The following is a 22347-nucleotide window of genomic DNA, read 5'->3' on the forward strand; positions in this document are numbered from 1 at the left end:
AACCCCACGCGGTCACGGGGAGAACGTGCAAACTCCACACGGATCGAGCCAGGGTTTCTGTCACTGTGAAGCAGCGAACTCTGCCGCTGCGCCACTGCGCCGTCCTTAATATTGATGATATTGGCTGGTCACGAGGAACTGCACATGCTGTTTTACAAAACAAAAGACACAAAGGGCTGGAGTAACTCAGCTGGCCAGGCAGCATCTCTGGAGATCATGGATAGGTGATGTTTCAGCCGAAGAGCCCCAACCTGAAACCTCAACTATCCAATGGTCTCAGAGATGCTGCCGGACCTGCTCAGTTACTCCAGTACGTCATGTCTTCTGTTGGTTAATCACAATGCATAATTAAACCGATCACATTCCTGATATTCCAAACTTTATGGCGCATAATTCTCCCTTGCAAACCTCTTCCTGATTTTGTTCCTGTTGATTTTCTTCGCAATGGCAATGATTTGAACGCTACCACAAACACCCTCGGCCGGATACGCTGGGCATTAGTCCCCGGACACCCCTTCACGGTGCGGTGCGCCTGTAACCCGGGTCAGCCCCAAAGAGGATCGACACGGAAAGAAAGCGACACCTCTGGTCCCCAATAACCAAGGCCTGAAGCGGCCACATCCTTTGGGATGAAGCACTTGGTGCCATTTATGCAAATAAACCAGGCGGGGATCACACACGTTTACAGTAAAGTAGTTGAACATGGACCCAAAACTATTCATTTCTATTCACACATTTCTTCTCCCCAGAGACGCTGCCTGACCCGCTGAGTCACTCCAGCACTGTGTCTATCTTCGGAACAAATACACAGTTGTGAAGAAATATCATCCACGTTATATTACACTTACACATTCCAAACACACTATGCACATTCCTGACACATGCACACACTCACACACACTCACACAAACACACACACACACGCGCGCGCACACACACTCACACATGCAATATGCAGGTACAGGCACAGCATCACACACACACTCACAAACACACACACACACTCACAAACACACACACACACAAACACACACACAAACACACACACATACTCTCATACACATACTTACACACTCACTCACACACAGACACACACTTAAACACACATACTCAAACACACGCACACATACACTCTCACACACACTCACATACTATCTCACACACGCACCCACATACTTACACAACCACTCAAACACAGACTCAAACACACACACACACTCAAACACAGACTCAAACACACACACACACACACACACACACACACATACTCCTACACACTCTCACACACTCACACACATACATACCCACTCACACACGTATACACTCACACACATACACCCACAGACTCAAACACACACACTCACGCTCATACTCACACACTATCACACACCCAAACTACAGACACGGGACATCATACCAACGTAAGCTGCAGAAGCACACACACATGCAGATTCACACACACACACAAACACACGCAGATTCACACACACCGATTCACACACACACAGGCACGCGTACTCTCACATCCAGACAGGTACTGACGGATGCGCAAACAAAGGCGTTCTACCACACACCCTCCCCGTACCCATGCATGTATATACACTGTACACAAGGCACACACACACAAACACGAACACCCCCAGAGACACAGATGCAATTTTTGGAATTTACTCTAGATATCTCCATTTGCGGCAAGCATGGATACAATGGGCCGAATGGTCCCCTGCGTGTGCGGTACATGTCTGTGACTCTACAAAACCAGGCATTAGATGCGTGCAGCACAATTCATATGGACATGAGCACAATGGGCACCGTGGCGCATACGCGAGCACCGCCAGTGAATGATATGAAAGTAAAGGTCTCTGATGTAGGTCCCAAATGCCTTTAGACACCTTCTGGGTAGAGATTCTACCACTATGTTTGACCCAAACTGTGCCTGGGGCAGTCAGACGTGTCCGGTTTGGCCCACACACTAGAAGAATTCACGCTACGGGACTCATTCTGACCGAGGTTTGCTTGGGCAACAAGTTGCATGGGGAACGCGGACTCGAGGGAACTGTGACTGTGGAGTAGCAATTGTGAGTCGGGCGAGCGCTTACAGCCCTCTCCTTCCCGGCTTTCTCCAATCTGACCCTCCTCAGTGTGGTTAGTTGTCACACCGTGTACTGTCACAGACCCCCCCCCCCCCCCCCCCACCTTCGTTCGGTGGTCAATTGCAGGAGTGATGCCTTCTCTTAACTCCAGAATTACACAGTAACGCGCAGGGTACTGATTTACTGAATCAACTATTGCAAACTTCAGCCCACAGTATGGAAACTTTTATGAAAACGATTATTTTTCATTTAAAATAATCTGCAGAAGTGTTTCGTTTGCGTTACCTCGTTCTAGCCCCCCCGTTATACAAGGCGAATTCTACAGGCGATGGAATCGTATACACAAAATTGAAACATTAAGCTTTTAAAAGGTCACAATTACGCGTTGAAGTCTGTCCGCCCTCTTGCAATGCACAAGTTGCAAAAATGCACAAATGTTTCTGAACTTTCTAACTTACGGTGTCTCACTTTGTTTCTGCTCTGCTCGCTGTCGCTGCGGCGGTGACTGGCCGGGGTCCACGCTCATTGTGCGGGAGGGGACTGAGGCGCGGCTCACGACCGCCATCTGCCGGCCTGGCCGGCAAACTGATGCCGTGGGGCAAGGGGACGGGGTCAGTGGCCGAAGCGACCACTCCGCTCCCATCGCTGTTGCGTGGGAACTCGCCAAGTCAAATGTGTCCCGTGCACCTTGTATATCTCTTGTGTCCCTCTCCCCTGATGTCAAAAAATTCACCTATTCCTTTTCTCCAGCGATGTCGCCTGGCCTGTTGAGTTGCTCCAACTTTTTGTATTATACAGGCTGCCCCAGCGTGTCTGGCAGCATCTCCCGAGAACATGGTGACGTTTGAGGTCGGGATTCTTCTTCGGACTCTGTGATGCCACTTTTAGTGAAATATCTCTCTGCTTTGAAGACTGAAGAAGGGTCCTGACCCGAAAAGTGACCTACAGTATCCATGTTCTCCTAAGATACTGCTTGACCCGTTGAGTTACTCCAGCACTTTCTGTTTGTGTCTCTTTTTGTAAACCAGCATCTGGAGTCCCTGGTGTACAGTATACGGATGCCCAAAGGCTGTCTAGGAAGATAGTTTACAATCAAGGTGTCAAGGTCCATTGGGAATGTTTGGACAATCATATCTAAATCCCATGAGAAAATTAAAACAGGACTCACTTTTTCTTTGCACTTTCTCCAAAAATCCACCCACTGGAATATCATTGAATCATAGTCATACAGCATGGAAACAGGTCCTTCAGCCCAACTCCTCCAAGATGCCCCATCTACGCTTGTCCCGCCTGCACATGTTTGGCCCTTATCCCTCTAACCTACTCATGAACCTGTCCAAGTGACTTTTAATTGCAGTTTTGTACCTGCCTCAACTACCTCCTCTGGCAGCTCGTACCCACCTCCCTCTGGGTGAAACAGTTGCCCCTCAACCTTTCCAATCGTTCTATTAAATCCCCCCCCCCCCCCCCCCCTCATCTTAATCCTATGTCCTCTGATTCTTCAAAACCCTTCAATTTTCATAGCCACACTGGTAAATCCAGGACTTTCCCCTCCTAAGTGGCAAAGTATCAATATTTTTCTAATTCACAATAGTTCAACCATACATTAAAAGTCAATTCACACTCATGCATGTGCCAGCAGGCACCTCCCTAACCCTCGACATCCAGATTCAGATTCAGATTCAATCTTTATTGTCATTGTGCTGTGTATAATTAACTCTAGATATCTTCATTTGCGGCAAGCATGGATACAATGGGCCGAATGGTCCCCTGCGTGTCCCATCCGTCACATGAAGGAACAAGGGAAGACACATGGAAACTCTCTCTGTCCATTTCTCTCCAAGGAACAACCCACTTTAACTTGGAAATCTATCTTTCATTATCCAAATCCGGGTATCCCTACCACCTTACCTCCCCAGCACCCACCACCGACCCTTCCTGACCCGAAACATTACCCATCTTTTTTCTCCAGAGATGCTGCCTGACACGCTGAGTTACTCAAGCAGTTTGTGTTTATCTTTGGTTTAAACCAGCATCTGCAGTATCTTCAACTTTTCTCCGTTTAGTTTAGTTGAAAGATACAGCATGGGAATAAGCCCCTCTCCCCCACCGAGTATACGTCAACCATCGATTATCTGTTCACACTAGTTCCATGTCATCCCACTTTATCATCCACTCCCTACACACTTGGGACAATTTTACAAAGGCCAATTAACCGACAAACCCACACGTCTTTGGGATGTGGGAGGAAACTCGAGCACCTGGAGAAAGCCCATACAGTCACAGGGAGAACAAACCAACTACACACAGACAGCACCCGAGGTCAGATTCGAACTCGGATCTCTGGCGTTGTATTGCAGCAGCTACCAGCTGCGCCATCGTGCCACGCTGGATGTCCACTGGACTGTAACTTGTCAGCCCTGAATATCGTTAATGTCTCAAAGGGTGGGTAAGCTGGAGAATATTGGGGAGAGGGGGAGGGGGAGGGAGAGGGGACAAGGGGGAGAGGGAGATGGAGATGGAGAGGGAGCAGATGAGGCAGTGTGGGAGCAGAAGAGGGTGAGGGAGATGGAGCAGAAAAGACCCAAGAGTATTTCATTGTTATATTTACCAGCAACAGACCAATACAATTCTTATGCTGCATTTAACAGGCTTTTAAATACAATACACACAGATAAAACATAATCAATAATAAAATGAATGAACAACTATAATACTTCTGTAGAAGGGTCTCGATCCGAAATGTCACCTAATCCCTTTCTCCAGAGTTGTATCTGACCTGCTGAGTTACTCCAGACATTTGTGTCTATCTTTAGTTAAAACCAGCATCTGCAGTTCCTTCCTGCACATTGTAGCTGAGGTTAGTATTGTGCAGTGTTCAAGAGCCTGATGGTTACTGGGATGAAGCTGTTCTTGAACATTAGGCTCCTGTACCTTCGTCCCATCGTTGATAGCAAAATGAGGGTGGGTGGGTCTTTGATGTAATTGGCTGATTTTGTGAGGGAGAGAGTGAGAGGGGGAAAGAGAGAGAGACATAGGGAGAGAGAGAATATTGGGTGGAAAGGAGGGCGAGTGAGAAAGTGAATTATACTTCTTGCAATGTCTTCATGTCTATGATTCTAAATTGTGATGGCTTTGAGTTAGTGATACAGCCCACTGGAAGGGTCCTTTGTTGTCAGTGCAGTGACTGCTGCCTAGAGGGCAACTTCATCAAACATGCATAGGATGTCAAATCCCTCTGTGACTTTTCTCAATTCAGAAGTTATTTCACGGGAGTTTTAAAATGCAGCTTATTCATCTAAAAGGTTTTCCCCTGTAACTGCACTTGAAAACGAACCATCTATGATATATCTTTATTTAAGGAGCATAATACCTATACATTCCCTTTGATTCCACTTCATGCTTAGTATATGCCACTTGACAACACTGATGCACCCTCATCATTCCTATTATGACAGCTCATGTCATTTCCACACTTTGCCACAATGGCTCCGCTCCTTCTTCAGACCGAGGCAAAGCATTAACACTGGATCCTTCGTGTTCAGAGTCTCTCCTGCAGTTGGTTTGAAGGCTCTTTTTCAGGGCACTATTCCTTGAAACCCGGTCGCAATGATCTTTCCACAAAACCGCAAAGTTTAATTGCTGCCAAGTTAATTAAAAACTATTCTAGGGAATCTCAGGGTCAGCGAAGAAAAACTCAAAAAATGTGTTTGTAAGATACTTATTTGCACTTTTCTTTGAAGCCTGGCTCAGAAATGTGATTGTATCATTTGTCGAGAAATGTGACAGATAGGAAATGTACATTAGATGTGACAATTTTATATTAGAGGTGGATAGAAAGCCATTATTTGTGTAAATGTTCTCCGGTTTGATTTTTATGAGGGGAGGGGGTGGGGGGAGGGGGAGGGGGTAACTTTTTTTTTCAGTCTCTTACCATGCCGGTGATGCGATTACTTTCCAGATCGTATCTCTGGTCGCTCTGCAGCCTACCATCGATGGAGCTGGAGGCCTCCTCAGACTGACCTTGAGTCCCTCCGCCAAAACGCCGCCGGCTGCAGGAGACAAGATCACCCCGTCAACAGGGGTCTGAGGCCCCCAACCACGGGAGAGCAAAAGGAAGAGATGAAACTTGTATTTGCCTTCCATCATAGTGAGGAACGTGAAGTAGTCACTGTGGTGGATGTTTATGTTAAAATGTGTTTTGTGTGTTCCGTTGCTTTTTATTTGTATGACTGACTTGGCAAATAAAATTCCTTGTATGTTGCAAAACATACTTGGCTAATAAAGTATTATTGTGAGTGAGATTGTGATTGTGATTGTGATTGTTCACGGAAGGCTTCAAAAATCCCCGTTGGTTTGGAAATGCTAAAGCTGTGTTGCCTATGACTTGGAAATGCTAAAGCTGTGTTGCCTAATTAAAGTTGCCTTGCCTAATTAAAGTTGCCTTGTTTAATTAAAGTTGCTTTGCTTAATTAAAGTTGCCTTGCCTTCTAAATAATTAAAAGTCTAATCTTGACCACATCCTGTTTGCACTTTATATTGATTTTAGATAAAACGCTACCATGTACGGCTGTGATTTTTGGCCATCTTACTCGGAGTCCCCCTCCATTCATCAGGTGCCGAAGATTTTGCCCATCGATGAAAAATAAAAGTTATTAGTGTTAAAATATGTTGAGATTCTCTCTCCTGTCAATCATGCCATGAAGGCCACGCCCCTTCTGGTGGGGGGGGGAGGGACTATAAAACCCAGAGTGTGGGCGTGGCTCAGTCTCTTCAAGATGGAGAGGTCACGACTCGCTGTCTTTAGTGGCCTTGCATCCTGCTTGAAATGGTATGAAACTGTATTTGAATTTGGTGGCCTTGCACCCTGCTTGAAATGGAATTTCAAGGAATAGCCGTGAGTCAACTGCCAGCCCACCAGCCATGAATGAGTGAGCTGCCAGCACAACAGGCTTGAGTGACTGAGTGGCCAGCCCAAGAATCCATTCGGCCCACAATGTCCATACTAGCCCTCTGGAAACCAGTCCCTTCAGCCCACAACACCAATACTAGCGCTCCAGAAAGCACCCACCCCCAAATTGTAATTGGTAGAGAGGTGGAATATTGCATTGGGGGACCAGACCTCCCGTGTGATGCTGGGACCCAACGGGTCCCACTTCGTCTAGTATATATATATATCTGAAGAAGGGTCTCGACCCGAAACGTCACTCATTCTTTCTCTCCAGAGATGCTGCCTGACCCGCTGAGTTACTGTAGCATTTTGTGTATATCTTCAGTTTAAACCGGCATCTGCAGTGTATGTGGTGTGTGTGCGTATGTATATATATGTTTTCTCTTTTATTATAGTGTTCACAGAGTACTGTGTTTACATATTCTGTTGTGCTGCTGCAAGTGAAGATGTCATTGTTCTGACTGGGACATATGCCAATAAAACACTCTTGACTATCATTGGATAGTTGGATGCAAGACGCAATTGGTGAAGAGGGTGTAGTGGGTCTCTGCTAACATCCAGGAGCTGTCCCAGGTACATTCAATAGAACATGTGAAGTCTTTGTCCCCATTCAGCTGAGGATTTCACTGGAAACTCGTGGAACTCCGGATACTGAAATCTTGAGCAAAAACACCAATTGTTAGAGGAACTCAGTGGCTCAGGCAGTACCTGCGGAAGGAATGGACAGGCGGTGTTTATAGGTCGTCACCTCACCTATGTGTTCAGGTCAACAGTCTGAAGAAGGGTCCCAACCCAGAACATTGCAATTGATGTTGAGAATGGATGAGTTTCAGACCTGGGCAACATTAAGTAAGCTCTTATTTAATTTTAAGTATACTAATTTCACTCCTTATCATGGGCAGTGTAATGGGTACAACCAGTGATATGGATACAATCCTGACCTCGGGTGCTGTCTGTGTGAAGTTTGCACATTCTCTTTGTGACTGCATGGGTTTCCTCCGGTTGGTAGATTATTTGGACATTGTGAATTATCCCTCGAGTGGAAGAAAGTGTTAGAGTCTGGGAAATTGATTGGAATGTAGGGAGAATAAAATGAGATTAATACAGGATTAGCGTAAATAAGTGCTTGATGTTTAACATGGGCTCGCTGGGATGAAGGGACAGTTTCTGTACTGTAAGGTTCTATCACAATATATTGGCACCGAATAATTCCTAAAGCATCTGAAGCAAATGATTCATCCAAAGGTGAATGACAACATTATATTAAATAGGCAACAATCTCCATTCTGGTTGAGTGAGTTGATTGAAAGATATAACATGGAAACATGCCCTTTGGCCCATTGAGTCCACGCCGACCATCGATCACCATTCACACCAGTTCTATGTTATCCCACTTTCTCATCCATTCCCTACACACTAGGGGCAATTTACAGAATGCAAATTAACCTACAAACATGTCTTTGGGATGTGGGAGGAAACTGGAGCACCTGGAGGTCACAGAGAGAATGTAAAAACCACACACAGACAGCACCTGAGGTCAGGATCAAACCCAGGTCCCTGGTGCTGTGAGGCAGCATCTCTACCAACAGTGTCACTTTTACATGATAAAAGACACATAAAAGGGTACATTAGGACAGATGATCTAAAGATTGATAATGGTATCAGGTTTGGAGGAACATCTTAAAATGACATTTAACCCAGCAAGTCTAAACAGGAATTGAAATAGGAATACTTTCCAAGTCATACATTCAACAGATCAATCTCATACATATAGGTGTGTATCATTAACATGCATAATGGTTATTGGAAGATCAAGAAGCCAACCCCCTTTTTAGAGGGAAAGTTCAGAGCTCAGTCCAAACTTTTGAAGACATGGCTACCAGTAGCGATGTCAAGTCAAGTCAAGTCAATTTTATTTCTATATCATATTTAAAAACAACTCTCGTTGACCAAAGTGCTTTACATTAGTGCATGGACTAACTTGCTACAACCAGTGATACATAGATCAACAATACACACATGAATACATACATGTGACGAAAACTGGGGCATTTGTGAAGTCATAGTTGAAGAATCCAGAATTATTGAGGATTGTTGAGCTACAAGAGATGACAGAAATAGGGAGCCAAATGTAGAGCTCCTACAAGCAATGTTTTATACATATAAGATAGACACACAATTCTGGAGTAACTCAGCGGGTCAGGCAGCATCTCTGCAGAAAAGGAATAGGTTACATTTCGGGTCGAGACCGTTCTTCAGATGAGAGTCAGGGAAGAGGGAAACTAGAGGTAGGGAAAGGTACAGAACAAAACAGAGCCGGTATCGATAGCCACAGAGCCCACAATGGTCCATTGTTGGTTGTGAAGGAGGTGATAACAAAGGGATATGAACAGGGAAACTAGCAGGATGACTACCATGGGAGAGGGATGTTGAGGAAGGGTTACTTGACATTAGAGAAATCAAGATCATGCCGCTGGGGTGTAAGCTACCCAAGCGAAATATCAGGCGCTGTTCTTCCAATTTACATCTGTCCTCACTCTGATACTGGAGGAGACCCACGACAGGAAAATCATTATGGGAATGGGATATATATTATACATATAGATTGACAGTAAATGCAATGGATATTTACACTGAGCCTTGGGGAATAAAATCTCCAGAATCAAAATGGAAACTAAATCTGAATACTCTAAGAAGAATTTTAGGCTCTTTCTACATGGATATAATACAGAAAGTCATGATGCAGCTGTATAAGATGTTGGTGAGGCTGCATTTTGAGTATTGCATGCATCTCTAACTGCCCCATTACAGGAAGCATATGGAGGCTATGGAGAAGGTGCAGAAGACGTTTTCCAGAATGCTGTCTGGATTAGAGGGTATTAGCTACAAGGAGAGGTTGCACAGACTTAGAATGTTTTCTCTAGAACGCTGGAGGTTGAGGGGAGACCCGGTCACAACATATAAAGTTATGAGGGGTGTCGATAGGGTAGATAGTTGGAACCTTTTCCCAGGGTAAAAATATCAAAGACTAAAGAGCACAGCTTTAAGGCAAGAGGGATACAGTTTAAAGGAGATGAGTGACCCAAGGTTTTTCACACGGAGAGTGGTGGTGCCTGGAACGCACTGTCAGAGGTGGTGGTGGGAGTAGATATAATAGTGGTGTTTTAACTGGCATTTAGATAGGTACTTGGATATGCAGGGAATGAAGGGATCTGGGTCATGTCCAAGCCTAGGAGATTAGTTTATCTTGGCATCATGAAGGACCTGTTCCTGGGCTGCACTGTTCCATGTTCTACATTGGGCTGGTGTGAACTGTCCTTCTTCCCTGTTCCTTCAACGTGTTAAACAATTATGTGGAAGATCAAAGGGACAGTGAACATAATAGCAGACAAAGTGGCCATAACCCCCATCCACTGAAAAGGTGCTGCTGCCTAAACCCAGTTCACAAATCTTGGTCCAGATAGACTAATGTATACCAAAGATAGACACACAATGCTGGAGTAACTCAGCAGGCCAGGCAGCAATCTCTGGAGAAAAGGCATAGGTGACGTTTTGGGTCGCAACCCTACTTCGGGTTGAAAGATCGAGGTGAGAAATGGCCAGAACAAAACAGGTTCGGCAACAGATTACTTTATGCTAATGAAAAGGATACAAGGATGTGACAGTGTAACTTCAGGGTGGAGGTGGAGGGGGGGGGGGGGGGGGGGGGGGGGGGGGGGGGGGGGGGGGGGGGGGAGGGGGGGAAGGAATGCGGGAGTTACTTGGAATTAGAGAAATCAACGTTCATGCCGCTGCACTGTAAGCTGCCCAAGCACAAAATGAGGAGCTGTCCCTCGAATTAATGTATACCAAGTACATTTCAAACATGATAAGGATTTCCGTCACCAGGGGGTAGGGTGTTGACATGGACAGAAAATTGGTTGGCAGAAAGGAAGCAAAGGGTCCTTTTCAGAATGGCAGGCAGTGGCGAGTGGAGTGCCGCAAGGCTCGGTGTTGGGGCCGCAACTGTTTACCATATATATTAATGATTTGGAAGAGGGAATTAGGAGAAACACTAGCACTAGTTTGCGGATGACACAAAGCTTCTTCTTCTTTCGTGTGGCGTGCACAGCCTAAAGTTGTTGGACAACTTGTTCTATTTGATCTTCTGTTTGTGCACGTCGAGTTGATTGCATTAGTCGAAACAGGGCGGACCACGTGAAGGTTGCAATCTTTCACCCCACACAAAGCTGGGTGGCTGTGTGAACTGTGGAGACGATGTTAGGAGGTTGCAGGGTGACCTGGACAGTTTGAGTGAGTGGGCAGATGCGTGGCAGATGCAATATAATATAGATAAATGTGAGGTTATCCACTTTGGCGGTAAAAACAAGGGGGCAGATTATTATCTCAATGGGGTTAGGTTAGGTAAGGGGGAGGCACAGCGAGACCTGGGTGTCCTTGCACACCGGTCACTGAAAGTTGGCGTGCAGGTACAGCAGGCAGTGAAGAAAGCTAATGGAATATTGGCCTTCATTACAAGTGGATTTCAGTAGAGGAGTAAAGAGGTTCTTCTGCAGTTGTTCAAGGCTCTGGTGAGACCACATGTGGAGTATTGTGTACAGTTTTGGTCTCCTAATTTAAGGAAGGACATCCTTGTGATTGAGGCAGTGCAGCGTAGGTTCACGAGATTGATCCCTGGAATGGCGGGACTGTCATATGAGGAAAGATTGAAAAGACTAGGCTTGTATTCACTGGAGTTTAGAAGGATGAGTGGGTATCTTATAGAAACATATAACATTATAAAAGGACTGGACAAGCAGTAAAAATGTTCCTAATGTTGAGCAAGTCCAGAACCAGGGGCCACTGCCTTAGAATAAAGGAGAGGCCATTTAAGACTGGTGAGAAAAAACGTTTTCACCCAGAGAGTTGTGAATTTGTGGAATTAGGTTTCAATCAAGAGGACATGACTTCAGAATTAAGGGACAGAAGTTTAGGGGTAACATGAGGGGGAACTTCTTTACTCAGAGAGTGGTAGCGGTGTGGAATGAGCTTCCAGTGGAAGTGGTGGAGGCAGGTTCGTTGGTATCATTTAAAAATAAATTGGATAGGCATATGGATGAGAAGGGAATGGAGGGTTATGGTTTGAGTGCAGGCAGGTGGGACTAAGGGAAAAAAGTTGTTCGGCACAGACGTGTAGGGCCGAGATGGCCTGTTTCCATGCTGTAATTGTTATATGGTTATATGGTTATAGATAGAGTTCTAGGAGCTAGTGGAAACAAGGGATATGGGGAGAAGGCAGGCACGGGTTACTGATTGGGAACGATCAGCCACGATCACAATGAATGGGGTGCTGACTCGAAGGGCCGAATGTCCTCCTCCTGCACCTATTTTCTATGTTTCTGTTTCTCCACTCGTTTAAATCTATATTTTGTTTTTTCTTGTTTAAAAGAAAACTGTTTTATTCTTCATATCATGGGCTGGTGACTTTCTCAGTAATCTTCCAAACTTTCAGTAGGAAAAGATAGGGGTGTGGATAAGCCCTTCCCTTTCTCAAGTTGCTTGGCCCGTCTCTTTGCTAAGCGCACTTCTGATAACATTGAAAACAGAATATTCATTGGATGTACATTGTGAGTAAGGTGATACAAATAAAGCTGAGATACTTAGTCTGCCTGGAGAATTCAGCAGTCTCCTAGCAACTGGTAATGTAAACATGGCCCATTCTGATGCTCAGATCTCACCTTGATCACAGGTTTGTGGAGTTTTTGCAGTCCAGAGTAAGTAATTCATCTGTTTTTTTAAAGCCTTGAGGAAATTAATTTTGTTCCACGTGATGTTCTTTTTTTAGTTTAGTTTAGTTTAGAGATTCAGCGCAGAAACAGGCCCTTCGGCCCACCAAGCCTGCACCGACCAGCAATCCCTGCACATTAACACTATCCTACACACTCTGGGGACAATTTACGTCTTTACACCAAGCCAATTAACCTTCAGCCTTCTTCAGTCTGAATATTTTGTTTTCAGTGTGAAAGGTCTCTACCCGAAACATCACCCATTCCTTCTCTCCAGAGATGCTGCCTGTCCTGCTGAGTTACTCCAGTTTTTTGTGTCTACCTTATTGATTGATTGAATTGATTGAAAGGTGTAGCACGGAAACAGGCCCTTTGGCCCACCGAGTCCATGCCATCCATTGGTCACCCGTTCACACTAATTCTGTACTATCCCACTCCCTACAAATTTACAGAGGTTAATTAACCTACAAAGCCAAATGTCTTTGGCATGTGGGGGGAAACCGGAGCACCTGGAGGAAACCCTTGCGTGGTCACGGAGAGAGCGCGTGAGCTCCACACTGACAGCACCCAAGGTTGGGATTGAACCCGAGACCCTGGCTTTCGAGGCAGCAGTTCTACCAGCTGCGCCACCGTGCAACACTAGATTCCAACTGCTCCACTGGCGCAGTGAGCAGGAAAAAGCTGCATTTTCTGTGGAGCTGCATTACAGATGCAATATTAAACCACGGTTTCAGCTGTCAAAAGATCCCCCAGCAGGGTGTAAGGCAAGGGTCCCGACGAATCCTCACTGCAAAACCAACATCATTAAAACAGGTTGGCAGGTTATTACCTCACCACTATCTGTGGGACTTGGGCATGTCAAAATTGGCCTTTGTATTTCATCAATGTCAAATATTCAAATGTGTTTAATTAGGTGTGAAGCACTTTGGGATTTACTGAAGCCATGAAAGACCCCCGCATAAGTGTAATTTATTTCTTTATAACTGGCATGGGAATGGGAAGAGGGAAACTATCCAAGGTTCAGAAGTGGACAGGGGCAGGTGAGGTTGACCAGAGCTACTATAGCTGGTGACTCTCCAAATGCCCTTATTAATGAGTGTGTGTGTGTTAGTGCGCTGCATGTGGAAATTAGGATCGAGGGACGTGTTTGAGGCTGTTGAATAACCACACAGCCCAAAATCAGCCGGCTCGGATCGTTGCAGCTGAAAATCAGCCGAGACCCCTCACCTTGTCTGTTGTGAGGGGGTGTGATAGCAAGACAGGAAGCAAGGACTTGCACTGAGTATAAATGAGGTGCTCCAAGTGGCGGCTATTGATTTACATTGGCTGAGGGCTCCCTTCATTCTGTATCACCCCGATTTGCAATATGAAAAAAAAAACCTCTCACTGTGATGCCCCTATAAATTCTCGTGAGAAAGCAAGTCTGGATATAAAGCTCCCATCTGGCAGCTTCATGGGACTTTGAGGCTGAGCTGAAACAATGCCAAATGGGTCTGTTCAACAGAGAATGGCTTCATGCAAATGAGGCTGGGTAGACATACAGAGAGCTGTTGATCGGCCACCAAGTACTGTAAACCCCACAATAGAGGCCCAGATTCACACAGTCTCCAGACCCACCTTATTGTTCTCCCCCTGAAACTGCCGCTGTGATCGGGACGAATCACACAGCCGACAGCAGCAAACTCGCAAAACTTTGCGATATAAAATTATTAAATGAACACGTTACCGAACGCTGGCGCTGGATTCAAAAGGCAGGAAATTCATCTTGTCCGATTTTAATGCGCTTTCTTATTTTTGTTTTACTTTCTGTGTGTGTGAGTGTGCGCAGCCCCCCCTGGTTTGGGTGAAATCCACGACACACATGGGCCTTTCAGTTCATTAATGCTTAATTGAATTGATTTGGTTGAGGACTAGCCTGCCTTGTTTGCATCTTATAACTGGCAGGCCGGCTGAATGGGTCGCCCCAATGTGTGGTATGGGGTTGCAATGCCACCAGCACCCACACCAGGTGCCATGGTTACCATGCAGAGACTGTGCCAGCGTGGTGACTTCATGTTCAGTCCCAGCGCCTTCTGTTGCCGGGAGACTAAGAGCAGGACTGCGAAATCATTTTTTCCCCTTCTTTAAAAAAAAACAAAAAACAAAAGCCATGTACATCGCTTAAGAGTAGGCACAGAATGTCACACTGGTGCCAGGCAAAATCCCACTGATAGACAGAGCCTGTCACCATCCGCTTAATAAAGCAGGTCTGTTGCTACTGTGCTGCCATTCAAGATGTGATGCTCTCCAACTGAAATCCATTTACATGTGCTGAATGTGAATCGGGAATTTTAAAACCGTTCCCTGTCCCAATTCCGGCTTCCCACAGCCGCCAACACTTCCCGGTGGCAGAATCGCTCGGCAGTGTGGGTGCGATATGGATCCAAAACGCTATGGGAGGCAGGAGGGCTTTAGGCAGGACCCTTTAAGGTGGGTTTAGTTGAGGACCCTTTCGTCAGGGATCTATGGAATTCATTGCCACCGAAGGCTGGGAAGGGCATCAATGGATATTTTTAATAATAATAATAGTATATTTTATTGTCATTGCACATAAGCGCAACGAGATTTGGTATCCGATGTCATAACTTAAATAACTAATAAAATTTAAATTTAGATACCCCGAGAACATGGTTTGTAAAAGAACAGTAAAATAGTCTAAACAGTTCAAACAGACTAAAGTGCAGATGTGTCTGTGTGTCGTGACCATCCGAGGGAGACAGTCCAGGGGGGTGGGGGACACTCAGCAGGGCCGGTTCAGAGCCGCTATAGCTCTGGGAATAAAGCTGTTTCTGAGTCTGGAGGTTCGGGCGTAGAAGGCCTTGTAACATCTGCCGGAGGGAAGTAGTTCGAACAGTCCATTACAAGGGTGCGAGGAGTCTTTATGGATGCTGGCGGCCTTCCTGAGGCACCGTGTGTGGTAGATGCCCTCCAAGGCTGGTAGCTCTGTCCCAATGATCTTCTGCGCTCTGTGGACGACGCGCTGAAGAGCTCTCCTCTCCGCCTCCGTGCAGCTGAGATACCACACAGAGATGCTATACGCTAATATGCTCTCTGTGGTGCAGCGGTAGAACGTTGTCAGCAGCTGTTGAGGCAGACCAGTCTTTTTTAATGTCCTCAGGAAGAACAGTCGTTGCTGTGCCTTCTTGACCAGCGCAGCGGTGTTGGTGGACCATGTGAGGTCCTCTGAAATGCGAGTGCCCAGAAACTTAAAGCTGGACACTCTCTCCACACTGTCCCCGTAGATGGAGATTGGGGCGTATTCTCCGTTATGTGACCTCCTGAAGTCAATAATCAGCTCCTTGGTCTTGGAGGTGTTTAGTGACAAGTTGTTACGTGTGCACCAGTCCGCCAGGTTCTGCACCTCCACTCTATATTTTGTTTCATCACCATTGGTGATCAGTACAATCACTGTTGTGTCGTCTGCAATCTTCACGATGGTGTTGGTGTCGAATGCAGGAACACAGTCGTGTGTGAAGAAGGAGTAGAGCATGGGGCTTAGTACACAGCCCTGTGGTGTGCCGGTGCTCAGGGTGATAGTGGAGGACAGGTGCGGGCCCAGTCTCACTGCCTGCGGTCGCTCCGTCAGAAAGTTCAGGATCCAATCGCATATCGGCGAGCTGAGGCCTAGCTGTTGGAGTTTGGTGGTGAGCTTGGTGGGGATGACCGTATTGAATGCAGAGCTATAGTCAATGAAGAGCATCCTCACGTACGTGCCCTGTCTGTCCAGGTGAGTCAGCACAGTGTGAAGAGCCAGAGAGATGGCATCCTCTGTTGATCTATTTGCCCTGTATGCAAATTGATGAGAGTCCAGTGAGGCAGGGATGCTGGATTTGATGTGGGAGAGGACCAGCCTTTCGAAGCACTTCATGGGTATTGGAGTTAGGGCAACCGGGCGGTAGTCGTTCAGGTTGGTGACTTTAGACTTTTTCGGCACCGGCACTATGGTAGCTGTTTTCAGGCACTTGGGGACCGTTGCCAGAGATAGAGACAGGTTAAAGATTCTCGTGAATACCTCCGCCAGTTGTACAGCACAGTCCTTTAGTACCCTTCCTTGGACTCCATCCGGGCCTGCAGCCTTGCGTGGATTGATCCTACGCAGAGCGCACTGTACCTCCTGAGTGCTCAGTGTTAAGGCCTGTCCCTCCGCCATGGCCGGGGTTATTCCACTCCTGGTGGTGTTGCCAGTTTCGAAGCGGGCAAAGAAGGTGTTTAGTTCGTCGGCCAGTGTGATATCACCGTGGGGGCAGGCGGGGCTGCTCTTGTAGTCAGTGATAAGGCAGAGACATATAGATTATTGACCAGTACTAGTGTCAGGGGTTAAGGGGAGAAGGCAAGCGAATGGGGTTAGTAGGGAGAGATAGATAATAGACAATAGACAATAGACAATAGGTGCAGGAGTAGGCCATTCGGCCCTTCGAGCCAGCACCGCCATTCAATGTGATCATGGCTGATCATCCCCAATCAGTACTCCGTTCCTGCCTTCTCCCCATATCCCCTGACTCTGCTATTTTTAAGAGCCCTATCTAGCTCTCTCTTGAAAGCATCCAGAGAACCGGCCTCCACTGCCCTCTGACACAGAGAATTCCGCAGACTCACCACTCTCTGTGAGAAAAAGTGTTTCCTCGTCTCTGTTCTAAATGGCTTACTCCTTATTCTTAAACTGTGGCCCCTGGTTCTGAGCTCCCCCAACATCGGGAACATGTTTCCTGCCTCTAGCGTGTCGAAGCCCTTAACAATCTTATATGTTTCAATGAGATGCCCTCTCATCCTTCTAAACTCCAGAGTGTACAAGCCCAGCTGTTCCATTCTCTCAGCATATGACAGTCCCGCCATCCCGGGAATTAACCTTGTAAACCTACGCTGCTCTCCCTCAATAGCAAGAATGTCCTTCCTCAAATTAGGGGACCAAAAGAACAGCCACGATTAAATGGGGGAGGAGACGGTGGGCCGAATGGCCTAATTGAGCTCCTTTCACAAGACCTTATAAGCTGGTCTGTACTTGTCCTCATCATCCTCTGATTCCATGTCAGTGTCACTGTTTTAAAACCACTGTCTGTAAATATTCATGGAGATCAAATGAGATGAGGGTAGGACATGATGAATCCATAATCACGGAAGACTTTATCCCTGCTTAGCATTTTAAAAGATGGTCACAGAACAACCATCTGGAACGTACCCCATTTCATTGATATTTTCAGAGAGGATTTTCGACCTGCACAAGCACTACAGGGTCTCGAGGATGGATTGGAACGTTTTACTGTAGGGCCGTGATATTGCTGTTACAATAAGCAGACATTAAAGGATCTCTCTCCCCACACCAGCTTCCTCATCTTCACCAAGAACAGAGCAGCTGGTCGAGCTGCTGCCACACAGCACCAGAGACCAAGGTTCAACCCTGACCTCGGCTGCTGTCTGTGTGGAGGTTGCACGTTCTCCCCATGATCTCGTGGGTTGCCTCTGGGTGCCCCGGTTTCCTCCCACATCACAAAGATGTACACGGTTGTAGGTTAATTGACCTCTGTACATTGCCCCTGGTGTATGGGGAGTGGATGAGAAAGTGGGATAGCATACAACTAATGCGAACGGGTGATGGATGGTCAGTGTGGGCTGAAGGGCCTGTTTCAATGCTGTATCTCTAATGTAAACTAAGCTAAACATATCAGGTGCTGACACTAATTCTAGTCAAACAAGTGCAGAGCATTGGTCAATATCTTTAAATGCAGTATGACCTAAAAATAATCCAAATATTTGACATAGAACATGACTGAATTTTTACTTTCCATTCCTGTATCCCATTGCTCCCCATCTTTACTGTAGAGTTGGCCCTCAAGAGCTGGTCACCTTTAGACATCACACTCCAGTGTCTGCCCTCTACTGCCTCAGTGGGTAGCTTCTGGTCAACATCTTCACACAATGTTCACGGTGATGCAGTGGTAGAGTTGCTGCTCACAGCGCCAGAGACCTGGGTTCGATCCTGACTACGGGTGCTGTCTGTATGGAGTTTGTACGTTCTCCCCGTGACTGCTTGGGTTTGCTCCAGGATCTCTGGTTTCCTCCCACACTCCACAGGTCTGTAGGTTAATTGGCTTTGGTAAAATTGTAAATTGTCCCTAGTGTGTGTAGGATAGTGCAAGTGTACAGGGATCGCTGGTCGGCATGGACTCAGTGGGCCGAAGGGCCTGTTTCCACACTCTATCTCTGAACTAGACTAAACCAAAACCTGCACATAACAGCAGGGGTCATTGGACTATGATCGCGAGAGGACACATCAGCCTAGACTGTGGTCCTCCTCCCCCACGCTACACCAAGCTTCAGCGCGTACTCCTGCAGTCTAGAGCGGGCCAGTTGGCAACATTCCCCGACGGACATCTTGCTCTGCTGAAAGGCCAACAAGTTTAAAGCAGACCAAAGGGCGTCTTTCACCGAGTTGATGATCTTTCAGCAACACGTAACCTCCGTCTCTGAATGTGTCCGCGGGACCAGCCCGTGGATCAGAGCTGGTTCGGGATAAACCGTGACAAAGAACCTTGCATCCTTCTCCAGACTCTCTTCGCAAATCCACGCTCTGCGAAGACATGGGCAACCGTCTCTTCTCGTAGCTCCATCTGTTGCTGGACATTGGGGGGCAGGGTGTGGTGGAGACGCCCCTCAAACGAGAGAAAGGATCTCACCCCAAGGGGCCACATGAGTGGCAAGCGTGCCGGGTACATTGATAACTCTATGATGACTAACAAACACGTCTCTAATGAAATTGTGTATAGCCGTCGAGAATTCAAAAGAAATCTGGCACATTTCTTGTTTTGTTTTGGGTTTTTTTCATTTGAATACAGTTTATTTTGGTTATACGGTGTGGATAACTTCGGCCCAACTTGCCCACACCGGCCAACATGTCCATGTACCTGTCTAACTGTTTCTTAAACGTTGGGATAGTCCCTGCCTCAACTACCTCCTCTGGCAACTTGTTCCATACACCCCTCAGATTCCTATTAAACCTAGCTTATCCGGTTGGTGACTTACGCAAAGCCAAGAGGCCTGTGGGGTGAGGCACAATTGCGGAGAAGATAAATTTGCTCACGCTGAGCAGAGAAGATAAATTGAAGCAGGTGCCCTAAAGCGCGCAAAATAAATTGAAAGATGACTTTGAGGTTTGCAGATGGAATAAAATATTTTCCCCTTCACCTTGAACCTCTCTATGTCCTCTGGTCCTCGATTCTCCTACTCTGGGCAAGAGATTCTGTGCATCTGCTCGATCTATGCCTCTCGTGATCACTTGCAGTATAAGCCTTCTGCACCCACTAATAGCCGGGGTCAGCAGAGGCAGAGAATGCAACCTGGGACTTCCTTGAAAAATGAAAAACACTGCAGATGCTGCAGAATCTGGAATAAAAACAGACAATGCCAGGAACATTCAGCAGGTGAGGCAGCATCTGGGGAAGGAGAAATATTTGAAGGAGTTACATTTTCCGGTTGGTGGTGTGGAATCTTCAGCCTGAAATATTCTTTGCTTTTTTCCGCAGATTCTACCTGACTTGATAAATTTACAGTATTTTTCCGCTCGTATTTCTGGTGCCTTCCTTGCCCATATGGTGTGGTGAGATAAGATGGGTCTCGACCCAAAATGTCACCCATTCCTTCTCTCCCAGAGAGGCTGCCTGCCCTTCTGAGTTACTCCAGCATTTTGTGTCTATCTTCTACTAAAACAATAAGATGTATAATGAGAAAACTTGTACATCTCCAATCTGCAGAGTATTATTTTCTGAGATCTTCTACCTTCACAGCAATGATCAAACAGGGTGATTTTCAAGTTTGTACAAGGTGACACATTCGATTTTTCTTCTCTGAAACGGCCAAAGACAGCACCTCAAGGTCAGGTTAGATGAACAAGGAGTGCACATGGCACTGACCAAGGTGGTAGTGCTGCTGCCGCATAGCGCTAGCAACCCAGGTTCGATCCTGGCCTCAGGTGCTGTCTTTGTGGAGTTTGCACGTTCTCTCTGTGACCACATTGGTTTCCTCCGGATGCTAGTTCTCTCTCATTTCCCAAAGACGTGCGGGTTTGTAGGTTAATTGGCCTCTGGAAATTGCCCCTGGCGTGTAGGTAGAGGGTGAGAAAATGGGAAAAGATACAACTAGTGTGAACAGGTGATCGATGGTCGGTGTGGATTCAACCTACAAACCCGCTGAAGGGCCCGTTTCCATGCTCTAATATTCTCTAAAACTAAAAACAGAAACTGTGAAACAAAATGTTTATGTTTGTCACTGACCTCCTTCTCCATCCTGACTTGACCTTCCCCTGGATAAAGATAACATGAGAGCATAGAGAAAGCATTTCTGTAGATACTTGAAGCCTGAAATAAAAAATAAGAAATGCAGTAAACTGTCAGAAATTGCCTGGGCATCAAAGTGAAATAAATAGAGTTAATGATTTAGCTCTGAATGTTTCATCAAACTTATGTGATGGTGGAATGGAGAAACAAGCATCTGTAAATGCTGGTAGAGGAGCTCTGACTGCCGGCCCTGCGGTCTGCGGTGCTTCTGGATGCAACACAGCGGGGTCTTTAGATCTTCCACCGCCGGCCTGCGGCCTACACCAACCTAAAGCCGCGGTCTCCGGTGGGGAGGCACCGATTCAAGAGTTACCTGGACTTTACCTTGTATACACATCTGGACGCCCGCAGCGGCGGCTGCGGAGGGTTGAGGTCCTGACCACAGGGGGAAATGGCCAAATTTTGTGCCTTCCACCACAGTGATGAATGCTGTGGTGGATGTTTGTGTTAAATTTTTATTGTGTTTTTGTGTGTTCTTTTTCATTGTACCGCTGCTGGCAAATTGATTTCACTTGCACTTCACATGCAAGTGACAAATAAAACTGATTGGTCAGTCAGCATCTCTGGAGAATATGGATAGGTGACGTTTCAGTTTGGGACACTTCTCGTGCATTCTGTCCCCTTCCTCATTTCTTCCTCTCTGTCATACTCGTGAATGGTATGATCTGCCTGGACAGCATACAAAACAACGTTTATTACTATATCGATACCTATGTCAATAATAAACCAATACCAATTTAATTTTTTTATGTCTCATTATACAAGTCCGTGCCGAACAACTAGATGTTCGATTATGTCTCATTATCTTCCCCAATCAATTTAATTGGGGTGGGACGTTACAGTTGTACAAGGCGGCGGTGAGGCCGCATTTGGAGCATTGTGTTCAATTTTAGTCACCCTGCTATGTGATTTTTTTGCTTTAGGGAAACAGCACGGAAACAGGCCCTTCGGCCCTCCGAGTCGGCACCGACCAGCGATTCCCGTACATTAACACTATCCTACACCCACTAGGGACAATTTACATTTATACCAAGCCAATTAACCTACAAACATGTACGTCTTTGGAGTGTGGGAGGAAACCGAAGATCTCAGAGAAAATCCACACAGTCATGGGGAGAACGTACAAACTCCGTCCAGACAACTACTTATAGTCAGGATCGAACCCGAGTCTC

Source organism: Leucoraja erinacea, chromosome 33 (genome assembly GCF_028641065.1).
Source record: "Leucoraja erinacea ecotype New England chromosome 33, Leri_hhj_1, whole genome shotgun sequence".
Taxonomy (NCBI): Eukaryota; Metazoa; Chordata; class Chondrichthyes; order Rajiformes; family Rajidae; genus Leucoraja; species Leucoraja erinaceus.